This window comes from Trachinotus anak, unplaced genomic scaffold (genome assembly GCF_046630095.1).
Source record: "Trachinotus anak isolate AG129_WGS33_773 ecotype Australia unplaced genomic scaffold, CSIRO_AGI_Tana_v1 ptg000019l, whole genome shotgun sequence".
In the NCBI taxonomy this organism is placed as follows: domain Eukaryota; kingdom Metazoa; phylum Chordata; class Actinopteri; order Carangiformes; family Carangidae; genus Trachinotus; species Trachinotus anak.
Genome location: NW_027273870.1, coordinates 27,212,200 through 27,225,412, shown reverse-complemented (window position 1 = coordinate 27,225,412; position 13,213 = coordinate 27,212,200).

Sequence of the window (13,213 nt, the reverse complement as noted above, 5' to 3'; positions counted from 1 at the left end):
ATGAGGCATTTTGGCGTGGCGCTGAGGCTGTGCTTTAGGGGAGCCGAGGCTGATGAGGGGGAGATTTTAAATCACACCAAATGAAGCTTTATCAAATAAATGAAACTGTGTAGCACTCGACTCAGCAAGAGTCAGTTCCTTTATGGGAGTGACGCAAGCACTCGCTCGCTCTCTCTCCTCCTTCGTCTCTCTCTCTTGCTTTCCCTCCACCCTCCCTCACAAACATGCAGAGCTGAGAAACAGCAGGAAACAGGTGAATACAGTCAAACCTGAAGGGTTTAACAGAGCCTGAAGTTGATTCACTCATACGCATTTTTAAAATGTCAAAAATCGGCGTCAGAAAACACAAACAGACGGATGCAGATTCAATGACAGAACGACGTGGGCGGCCGCGTGAATTAACAAGAAACTACACCCAGTCTGGATCTTCTTCCTCTGCAACACCACATCATGCGGTGCTACATCACTACAGGGTGTGGTTGTAAGTACAACACAACCCCACCTGACCACAGCCACCTGTGATCTGGGCTTCACATCACTGACCAATAGAGGTCACAGCAGAAATACTCTTCACCCATACAAGACCCAGTGTGGAGCTGATTCAGATAAAATTTAGTGCTATATTCATTTGTTGTTTATGACCCATATTTAAAGATGACATTATATATGTAGCATTAAGACAAATATTAAAAAAGCAACAATAATCTTGAGCTGATTATTACTGTGTGAAAGGAGAACATTATAAAGAACTGAATGCAGAAAGGTTCACTCACTTCCTTGGATCCTAAGACTCAACCTTGGACCAGGTCCAAATTATATTATTCAGATTTCTGTTAGGCTCCTTCTGGATTTCTTTTTGTGATAATTAATGTATGTGTGTCAGAGCTGGATGTGTTTTCTTTCAACCTGATGATTCACAAACCTGTGACAACCTGACGACGAAATTGAAAATGTATTGAGGTCAGTGGGAAAAACACCCAAACTTTGCCAGCACTTTTTTCTGCAACATGTTTCTTTTATTTTGTCATAAATCCTAATTAACTAGAATTACCGCCTTTTGTTTGCCTCCACCAATCAGTCAAGTTCCAGGAAACATAGTCAACGCCTGCCCTGCTGTTGCTGACTTACAGTGTTGAATAATAGATGGAAAAGCGTTTTTACAGAACATTATGATGTCACAGTGAAATTGACCTTTGACCTTTAGGATATACGATCTGTCATCAAAAATATGTTTTGTGAGGTCAGAATGACCTTGAACTTTGACCTCTGGCCACCAGATTATAAGTATTTCATCCTTGAGCCACAGTGAACGTTTGTGCCAAATTGGAAGAAATTCCCTGAAGATGTTCCTGAGCTATCGCATCACAAGAATGGGACGGACCGACAGTCAACCCAAAAACACACAGTATCTAGATTGAAGGAATTGAATGGTTATAACCACAGACTGTTTATAAAAATTAACCTAGATTACAGGTCTGAAAAGTGAAGCCAATGCTGAAGCCATAAACCTGCATTCTATCTAATGATCATCAGGGGGCGACTCCACTGGTTGCAAAAAGAGTGTGATTGTATTGAAGTCTATGTAAAAATGTCTCTACTTCTCACTGATTTATGACCTCAGTAAACGTTTTCCTAATGACTTTATGGTCTCAATCTCTAGTTTCAAGTCTTCTTCAATACAACATGATGTTTATTCTTTAAAACTTTGGTCCCATTTAGAGGAAAATAGACGATAAAGCAGGGTATGCATCAGGGCGGGGCTACCGTGTGATTGACAGACTGTACCACACACTGCCTGACAACCAGGATAGAGAACAGAGCAGGTGAGACCATCCCTCACTCCTCCTCAGCTCCACCTTCTCGTCCAAATTTCTTCTGGTTTCAAAAAACCACAATTGCGGCGACCAAATTACATATTCGAGGCTTCAAAACAGCAGTTCTCCAACCATCGTGACGTCACGGTGGGTTGGCACTTGGTACGAAATACCACAGAAAGAGGAGGGTAATCAGTGATGATGTCTGCATGAATATGACTGGATGTTGCACAGCTGTGACTGAGCCAATGGTTGAGCTCAGCCAATACAAACACAAATCTGCCTGAACTACGCTTCATTTAAAATTTTCACTCTGCAGCTTTTTACAGCTGTGGCAACAACCCAGTTTTCCCAACACGCTTAAAGTTTCATCTTCTCCTTTCCTTCCTTCCATCTCCCTCTCCTGTTTATCCGTCCATCTGCCTCCTCCTCCTCCTCCTCTCTGATCCTGCAGACAGGCTCAACACTCCTCTGTCTCTCACTCGTTCAGATCCTGAAATCATCATTCTTATTCAGCCATCTTGCCATCTCCACCGCTACCTCCACTGCCCCTCGCTCCCTCCCTCCCATCTTGCTCCACTCTTCTCCTCCATGAACCGCTATATATAGACATGTGAAAGATAAAAGGGTGCGTCTCTCTCTCTCTCTCTCTCTCTCTCTCTCTCTCTCTCTCTCTCTCTCTCTCTCTCTCTCTCTCTCTCTCTCTCTCTCTCTCTCTCTCTCTCTCTCTCTCTCTCTCTCTCTCTCTCTCTCTCTCTCTCTCTCTCTCTCTCTCTCTCTCTCCCCTGACCCCAGCTCTTTTTGATTTGTGGAAGAAGCTTGTTTTTTTTTTTGTTTTGTTTTTTGCAAAATATCCGCTGTGCCACTTTGCAGACTGGTAATGAGAACTGCATAGATTCTCTCACACAGACAGACAGACACACACACACACACACGCAGTGGTCCATCACTCTGTCTTTTCTTACTCTGCTGAGCCGAGCCATTGTATCCACCATTTTCACACCGAATGGAAACCGCACACAAATACATGAGTACTGACACATGTGCATGCATGAGCACACACACAAATTACACACAGGACACACACAGTTATATCCAAACGCACAAGACTTGCAGCATCTTCCATGATGCAACTCAAGGAAATTGTCTCATCTCTAGGGCGTGACAGCTGCGCGCACACACACACACACACACACACACACACACACACACACTGCTGAAGCAGCTCTGATCATGGCTTCAGCTGAGCTTCTGGTTAAAACCGCCCACTTCAAAATGACAAAATGCCACAACAGCGTTTATTGTAATTTCATCTCAATCCAGTGGAGAAAAAACTGAAGTCATCCTGAATCACATCTCTCCTCTGTTCAGATGGACAAGGCCAGAAATCACATTAGATTATATCAGATTAGATTAGATTAAATTTTAATTATTGCCATATGAACTGGCTTGTTTGGGCGGCAGAGGAATGTAAAGTACACTGAGGAAAATATTAGAAAACAAATGTGTAAATGAAAAAACATTTGACTGAAATATGAATATACAGAGACAAATTAATGAATGAAAATGTGCAAAAACATGAAAAAGAAATGCCAAAAACTAAAAGTTAAAATGTAGATGTCACAACATGTTGACATCAACAGAAAAAGGCCCAGTTAGTGATCAAACAAACAGCTGATCTCCTGTCAGATTCACATGTCAGGCCACCAGCAAATCTAAGGTAATTCTGCTCCAGCAGCTCCTTTTGTAGGTCAGCCATCATCTGGAGTCCTGCTCTATTTTAACAATCTAGTCATCTTCTGAATTATTCAACTTAGTGGCTGGTAAATTTACCAGCTGCAGAGGACAAAAAGTTTCCTATAGTTTCTCATTTTGACTTTTTTTCAGGCGACTTGTTTATTTCTCTCCAGCTGGTCACATTGTGAATCACAGATTTGTTATTTGTGGCTTTGGGGCGTTTAAGCTTCTCCACCAGAATCACGAGGCAGCTTTAACAACCCAACAAAGTACGAACAACAAAAACACACAACGGCTGGAGAGTTACTGCCCCTTCCTGATTCCTGTAGTAGGTTATTATGACCCGTAGTTACATTTTGTTGCTAGGTGACATCTAGTGGTCGTAGTGATTACGACAGGAGCAAAGGGAAAGGTGTGGTGACGTAGTTTGTGGAGCAACAAAGTCCACGTCAGGAGGAGGTTGGGGTGGATGGACGTTTCAACAAAACACAGGAACATAGGACACAGGAGGGTGGTGTTTATGTCGTTTCTATTATCCATGACCGTTTGTTGTTATTATCGTAACCATGACAACAAAGATCGTCTAATGTTGACAAAGTACTTATTTTAACCCAAATCATCATCTTTTCTTAAACATAACACATAAACACCATGACCCTTATTATAGTAACCATGGCGGTGGAGGTCGGTACATCTCTGCTGTTTATTATTGTAACCATGACAACCAAGGTCGGGTAGGGGCAGCATTTCAGCAGACCTATGGGTCGTATCAGAGGGTTGAAAAAAAAAAAGACCTGAGTTGGGCTCAAACAGTGAAGCGTAAAAAGCCTCAACAATAACCAGTGTTGTTGTAAAGGTGGAGCAATAGGACTGTTATTGATGAAATCATCAACAACCACTTAAAGAAATAGATTTTATCCTGTTTTCTTTTGACGTCACCGATTAGCTTTTATATGATTTTTCTGCTACTCAGAACTATGGACAGGACACTGTGACTGCTGCTCTCTTCAGCAGTCAAACACAGTGAGTTTTCTCTCTTCCTCATGATTCATTTAAATTATTGTCATTATTTAACATTTTGAGTATCAGACCTTGAATCCATTTTTAAAAGCCCCCATATCCATCCTTCATCCTGAGCCTTTCATTAAAACTTTCTCCAGCAGCTCCCACATCTATCCCCATTTCTCTTATCCAGCCAAAGGCATCGCATCTCTCCACCATCTCTCTCTCTCTCTCTTAATCTTCCCTCCCTCTCTTTCTCATGCTATCCCGAGTTAAGGCCTCCTTCTCTTCCCTCTTAATCTGGACCACTTGTGCCGGAAGATATTCTTCTGCTGTTCTTTTCCGTCCATACTTTCTTTCTTTCTTTCTTTCTGTGCTTTGTTCCCTTTCCTTCAATCTCACTCCCTCCATCATACAATCTTTAACTCAGCCAAGCTGTCGGCTACAGCATCAGCATCGGCATCTCTTCGCCGGGATGGGAGGAAGAGAGAGGAAGAGAGTGAAAAGAGTGAGTAAAAGACAAATAAAGCAAAAGAGAAGAGAGAGGAGAGGTGGGGACAAAGTGATGAATTCAGGAGAGGAGGAAAAAAAAAACTCCTCCCTCTGACCAAAGCAGTGTTAAATGAAGCGAAAGGCTTAAAATGCGTAGACGAGACACGCGAAATGTCCCAGAAAGTGGCGTGCTATTTAAACGTAATCCCATGAGGCCGCGTTGAGAGGGGAGGACAGGGCAGGAAGAGAGGGGGAGGAGTCACAAGGTAAATAGAAGGAGAAAAATAAAGAGAAATGAGGAAATAAAAAGAGGAACAGAATAAAGGCAGGAAGATGGACAGATGGAGCAAAAAGGGAAGAAATTAAAGAGGAAGAGAGGGTGATGGAGTAGGAGAGTAGGAGGTAAAGGAGAGAAAGTGAGGGACGGAGGGAGAGAAAAGGCGGGAGAAGGAGGGAGTAGCAGACATAAGGAGGATGTATAAATGAAGGGAAGATTAAAAGGAGGTAAAGATGAGAAGGATGAAAGGTGGAGAGATGCAGGCAGAGACTGAGACAGAGGGAGAGATGGGGTGGAGGAGTGGAGAGGGGAGGATAAAGGGAGGCGGAGACGAGTGGAAGAGGAGATGGAAGTAAAGATAGACTGAGAGGAGGAAGAGGAGGGAGAATTGCAGTATTTTTATCATTCTGAGTGAGTGGGCTCCATAAAAGTAGGTTACTGTCAGCAGACAAGGAGAGGCTCACACACACACACACACACACACACACACACACACACACACACACACACACACACACACGTACCATCTCCATTTTAGTTCTGCTGAAGCAGCTGCAGTATGTGTGCATATATGTGTGTGTGTGTGTGTGCGCCTCGAGCATGCTCAGTGAGCCACCAGCTAAACTGTTGGTTCCAACATGAAAATACCAAGTGGTCTGTCTAAATGGCAGCAGTGGCTCATTCAGCAGGAGGAGGTGGAGGAGCAGAACATGTCTGCCATCACATCGGCCCAGAACCGGCTCCAGTACTGAACCAAGAACCAGCTCTGGTTCTGAATACTGGTTCTGTGTCACTGTTGTGTGACATAGTGTATGAATGTCTCCATTTATAGGTAAAAGGAATATAGAAAATCTTCATCTGTATGTTCAGCTTTTCCTGGTTTTACTTTCCCTTGAACCGCTTTATGTCTCTTGTGTATTGGTTTTTATACACCTGAGTGTTTTTTCTTTTTTTGTTTTTCTGTTTTTCTTCTCTTTGAAATCAATTGATTTAATTGATTTCATTTATATTATTATTATTTATATTGTGGCTTTTATTGCATTATGGTCTATAAAGGCTACGACCAACTTGTGCTTGTGTGACTGGTCTGGTTGGACGGTAACATTTGCCTCTTCTTTGTTCTTTGGCTCTAACATCAAAATATGATTTTTACCAACATGCAGGTTCAAACTTTGATGGGTTGAGACTGACAGATACATATTCAGCCGTTCAGCTGTGGCTCCCTTTCCTGACCCAGGTAGCATTCAAGATAAAAATTCAATTGCTGGACAAGTCTACATTATAAATTATAAACATTGTACCAATGCGCTCACACACACACACACACACACACACACACACACACACACACACACAGTCCATGGGAACATTCAGGGCTATAGGTCGACCTGGCAGAGTCAAAGTCAATGAGATGTGATGGAATGTCAATGGAGCTGCAGTCTGAGGAATGAGCATCCAACATAGTCGAACACACACACACACACACACAGGCTCTTACAGTTCTCATGGACACACATACATACAGGTCTGATGTGTGAAGAGGTGGGCTAACTAACATCCCACAGCATCCTGCTAGCTCAGCAGCCGTAAAACTGTCAAGAGAACTGATGACCGACTAGTCTGTCTTCTCCCTCACACACACACACACACACACACACACACACACACACACACACACACACGATGTTCACCTTAGCCACAAATCTCTCAACATCCCCTCCGCCCCTGTCACTTGCTCTACACACTTACACACACCAATCTGCACGTACACACAACACTCACACTTTCCACATAAACGCTACAGAAGACGATGCTTCTGTGCATGTTTACAGCAGGTCTCAGTATTCTACAGATGAGAAGCCTGATGACCAAACAGTACGCAGGGAGAAAATCATGGACACCAGGAAAAGGATGATGTGTTCTCTTGTGTTAAGAGCCAACACACAAAAAGTCAGATTCTGGAGCGTTGTCGAATTAAACTTAGGACAAAAGAAAACATGCAGCAAAAGCAGGAAGAATTCACTGCAACGAATAAGGCATCTCAAGCGAGTTGATTTTCCTAGAGCACTGGAACAAAAGACAGGTTTGTTGAAGGAAAACAACCAGACGCCACCACGGTTTACAGCTGACGCCAGGACGGTACAGGCCTGAGGATGTGCCACCACTGACAGCCACTGGACGGCTACAAAAACAGCCTCAGCACAACTGCTATCCAGTTTAAAATGCTCTTTACGAAACCCTCCCTAAAAGATCAACTCATCATCATTATTTTGTGACGTGAACGCTGTGTTTCTACAAAAGATAAAACAGTTGCCTCTGTGGTGACCTTCCAGAAGTTTTAAAACTCTCTCTGTTAGCATCACAAACCACTGGGCTTTGATTTAGGCTCAAATGAGCTTTTAAACACTTGAAACTGTTCCTCAAAGATCCAAGGCAATAAATACAGAAGACACCAACGCAGCCCCCTGCATTGTTTTAATTCACCCTGAAGCCTCGGGGTGGAGTCTCCTCTCAGACGTGACTACAAACTTTTCCTGATCTTAACCCAGGAATTTTAGTTCCCTCAATATAACTTTAACTTTGTAGTACCTACAATTTTTGTCACTGAACATTCCTTTTTTTGCAGAACAGAAACGTTCAGTTTGGTGAGTGGGTTCTTCAGAATATCAGAAACCTACAGGTGATGTGGCAGAAACTACATGAACATGTTTGTTTGTTCTAAATGAGGAAATCAAATAATAAAAAAACAAACTGGTTGACATTTATGCTAAAGAAACTGTAGTTAAAAGGCTAAAACATGCTCGTATTTTATATTACAACATGCTGATGTGGAATATAAAGGGCCTCTTAGGACATTTGTCAGGCTGTGCTCTGTAGCATTTATGTTGGGAATATGAATGCAAAACCATGTAAGCCTTTTTTTAGAATCAGCTCAATAGCTGGATTACGGGAGTCTGTGTAAACACCGTCAATAGTGGGGACGGGACGCTTTTCGCTCTGCAGCTTTGGCTGATAAAGTGTATTTCTCTAGAACAATCCTGCCTTTAAGCACCTTTTCCTGATCCAAATTCAATCCGGCAACATGTGTAAACTGCAGCTTGTTGTTGAGGGATCCGTGTGCGTGTGTGTGTGTGTGAGAGATCGATGTGATCCAGTTTCACTCAGCTGTCTGAGGCAGACGGCGGTTACACAACGTGGCTGCTTGTTACTAGTGGTACTACCACTACTGTTACTAGTTTGATTTCACACCTTCACAGTCACGTTCTGAATCACACATCTTTCCCTTTTTTTCCCATCTTCCCTTCCTTCCTTTCTCCAGACAGCTTCCCGCCTTTCCTCCTTCCTCATTGGTCCTTAAGTAAAAGCGTCGTGTCATGTTATGTCAATAGCTTATATCCTGTACATTGCTCTGCCTGCATCTGGTTTATAGATAATGACCGTACACGAGCACAAGTCTGCCTGAGTGTGTGTGTGTGTGTGTGTGTGTGTGTGTGTGTGTGTGTGTGTGTGTGTGAGGTGATTGGCTGATAAATGATGAATGTCCAGGAAATGAGGAGTTCAGCAGCGAGGAGAAGCAAACACATGACATCAGCAGCTTCTACATTAGTCACCAAATCACATCTGCAGAGCGGAGCACTGTCCCATTATTTAGGACACAAGCACAAGCGCACACTCACAAGCCCGCGCACATACAGCACCTGTGCACACAAGCCAGCACACGTATGAAGACACGCACTAAAATGCCACATACGTGTGCAGTTGGAAACGTGTGCATGTGTATGTGTGCACACGTGTGTGTGTGTGTGTGTGTGTGTGCGTGTGTTGGAGGGGGTGTAATGGAAGACAAGGCTGGTTGTGCTCGTGCTGCTGTGGTGACTCATCAACCCAGTGAATCACACAGAGATCTGATTTAGAAACAGACTGCATCCACCTGACTGCTGCTTCCACCGGCACACACACACACACACTTATGCACACTCACAATCAGATGTGTAAAAACTACACCCACACACTCTCATCCACATACACTGATGAAGACGGATATTTGATGTTTACTAGACTGAAATCATCTCATATTCAGCATCTTCAAACAAAACCTGTTTTTAATGGTCTAGGAATTAAATCTTTATCTTATCAGTGGAAACACCACTTACAGCACCATTCACACAGTTCTAGACTATGAAATCCAACAATAACGGTGTTGTTTGACTGTTATAGCCCTCCCTTCAGAGCCAGGTGACCACCACGACTAGACTAAAAGAACTCCGTCCTAAAATCAACTACAGTAACTACAAGAATGAATATAATGTGTGAAATAAACTGTTATTTAATTACATAACATTTACATTTGATTTATGTTTACTTTATTTTGGAATATTTCCTTTATTATTCAGAATTCATGTCATGTTTTCAAACTAGTCTGTAGTATCTCTTTTAAACTAAATAACACTTGACGATGTAACATGGAGCTAGCCACTAAGAAGCAAGCTAAGCCTTTTTTAGCTCATTGTTTTGGTCGGATTGTTGAGTCCCGTGGCTCTCACCGTGCCCCCATATCAGCTGGTAGACCAAATAAGTCATGTGTCAGCTACCTGCCGACATGAATGATCAGCTAGTGAATAAGCAGCTGCAGAAGCAGATGTTTTTCTTGTGAGTGTGTGGAGACCAAAGTGGAGCTAAAACAAAGGTGAATACTGGACTTAGCTTCATCAGGTGGGTTTAAAGTAACTTTATCACCCTCCAATAAGATGTTCATGTTGCTGTGTGCCTGTTGGATGTGTAAGCTGATTTTATTCTGACCTTTAGGGGAGAGACAGACTGGATGCGTGGCGTGTGCGTCGCAGCCGCATGTCTGCTACGGCGGTTTGCAGGATACGTGAATGTTGGATTTCTCTTCATTTTAGATTAATTTCTGATTTATTAAAACACCACCATCTCCACATGCAACTGCACCATAATATCAAACTACTAATTGATTTCCCTTTATTCGTGTGATATATTTTGTAATATGGTGAATTCTTTGCTTGTAATTCTGCCTGTGTATGTTATCTGGTGTTCATTGTGTTCCACTGTCTTTAAACATTGTGTTTCTGTTGAAACTCTTTCTGCAAACAAAATCCCTCTTAGGATTTGACCACGTTAAAACTGAGCTGAATTGCGCCCGCAGATAAAGTCGGGGAGCCTTAAAAACTTTAATAAGGAGACGACAGCCGGTTATTCTGCCTCCTTGTCCTCCTTTAACACTAAATCCGTATTACACTGTGGATAAGTCTGCAGCAGAAAAGAAGCCTAGCTTTAGCCTGCTCGCTCGCCGTCCCTGATGATTTTGACTCCAGCTTCAAGGGATTTCGGCGCGCACTGATCTCCACGCAAAACCTTTCAATTACCAGGTGAGCTCAAAGTGAGGAATACCTGCCTGCCTTTCGGGAGGCGTTTCAGAGCAGGAGAGGAGTGCAGGGATGTGCGGTTCAAATAATTAGCCCAATACCAGAGTCCCCTGTCGCCAAATAGTTAATTAAAAGCTCACCCAGTGTGTGTGCACGTGTGTGTGTGTGTGTGTGTGTCCAGAGGATTAAAGACTGTAATTATAATTATGTCCTCTCCTCTCTGTCTCTTTTTTTTTCCACCTCTTCTCCTAACACATTCTCTCTTGGTATTTTTACATACACACAGATTTCTCCCTCACACACACACACACACTCCCCACTGTGGACCACCATGGTCAGAATCAGTGGTGGTTTTCTTCCAGTTTTTCATGCCAGCTTGTTAAGTAGTCACACTAACAGAAGGAGAGGTCTCCCTGTCACTGTAATGAGTCAAGTTTTCTGTCTGCAGCTCTCACTGCTCGTGCTCTGTGTCGACTTAGAATAACTGGAAAATTAAAAATGGATAATTGGTAGAATGAGAAATAAGAAAATGTTGAGAATGGATGAATGATGCTGTGTTTTTTGGGGGGCTGAGATGTTTTGTGATATGAAATATGATATAATCCATGTTTCAGGGAATCTGGAAATCTCGTAAATGTTTATTTTACTGCGGCTGAGCCAAGCGGTGAGCATTTCTCTGTTTTCATTCCTCACAAAAACACTGCACTGGTTTGTAAATGTGCTGCAAGGAAGATCTAAAATAGCCTTCCATAAGGTACTGTCCACCAGGAATACGGCACAGTCGTCATGGTAACAACACTCCTGGTCCAGCTAATCCAAATCTTGATTGCAATCCAAAGCGATACTGTTGTTGTTTTATATAAATCAGAGTTAAAAAAAAAAAAAAAAAAAGAGCCAAATGGGACTGAAGAAGAAATGTGTTTGTTTGATTACATGAATAAGCCACAAGACAAGAGACACTGCAAAGTAAATACGATCTGCATCCTGCATCCGTCTGAAGCTACAAATGTGGCAAGAATATTTTAAGGACACTGCAAAACATCCACAGTTTTGCAACTGGAAACTCTCTGAGTGTCAAAATCATTAATTTAAATCTGTTTATCCTGCTTATTTCTTTTTTTTTTTAATGGGGGGGCTTTTTTTGTGCTTCAGACTCTCTTCTCCTCTATCCGTCCTCTCTTCTGCAGCACCCCGAGCGCTCTGCAGCGCTGTGATTGGAGGAGACCTGGGTGACTTCATGACACTGACATCTCATCCTCTCTGGTTCAAACAGATGACCTTTGACCCAAAGATATGAGGCTGGTATTGACGTCGCGACCCGGGCTAATGTAGCAGGCCTGCTGATAGACTGAGATAAGAGTCTGCGTGTGCGAGACGCCACTGAGACGATCCAGTCCACCAGAGCGATGCCGCCGACTTCAGTTAGGACACACAAACGAAATTCTCACTCTTAATCTCTTTCTAAATTTAGTTTGTTGGTTATTTTAAGCATTTTCAGACAGAAGGTAAGCTGATTATTTTGTTTCAGGTGCTGAAAAAGAAAGGGAAATGCAGGTGAACATCCCGCCTGATACATGAAATGTAGGTTTAACAGATAAATCCAGTTATATGTAGTTTAATGCATGTTGAAAACACACTGATAGGATGCTCCTTTCTTCTCTTATCATTTTGTAGATGGCTCCTTGTGTCTGAAGCAAGTCATCAGATATTTCTTTGCCTGATCATAAAGTATTCTTACATTAGCTGCAGTCATAAAATGTTTACATTTTTTTTTTGTTCTGCTGTAATTTCACTTTACAATGTAAACCTTCTCAATTTGATCTTCTATAAACAAAGTGCCTCATTTATAAATCAGACCTCATGTCTCTTAGAGCGAATGGACAGAGAGAAGAGCAGCTTTATCGATGAATCCTGCTGTCAGACTGAAATCCTGCTTGGTGTTGTGGTTGTCGAGGTCAGACATGCATTTGTTTGACATCTCTTTCTCCTCCTGGACGACCTCAGAGGTCACCGGACGGGGTCAAGGGGCCGTGGCTAACAAACAGCTGCTGATGCTGAAAATTCCTCCTTCTCCATTTTCTCCTCCCTGTCTCTTTCACGTTCCCTCCCACTTCTGGTCGGACTGATAGAGATAAATTACAGAACAACCCAAGCCTGTAGTGGCTGATAGGCTCCATTTTTTTTTTTTTTTTTTTTTTTTCAGTTCACGTATTCAGGAATTCAAATATTTGTCCACAATCTTAGGAGGAAATGCTTCTTAGACTGTCACAGGACAGTAAAATTCACCTTTTAAACCTAGTTAACTTTATTTTTTAGGTGAGAAGACAGTGTGACAAATCTGTTTAATGCCAAAGTGGACTTATAAAGTCTTATATTGGTCTAACCCTATCACACACCATCAAATTCACCCGGAAAGCTCTAACGAGCCTTTACCTAATTAAAGTGTCATGTCACTTGTTTCTCTGCCCCCCGCCCCTCTCTCGCCCCTCTCTCACCCCTCTCCT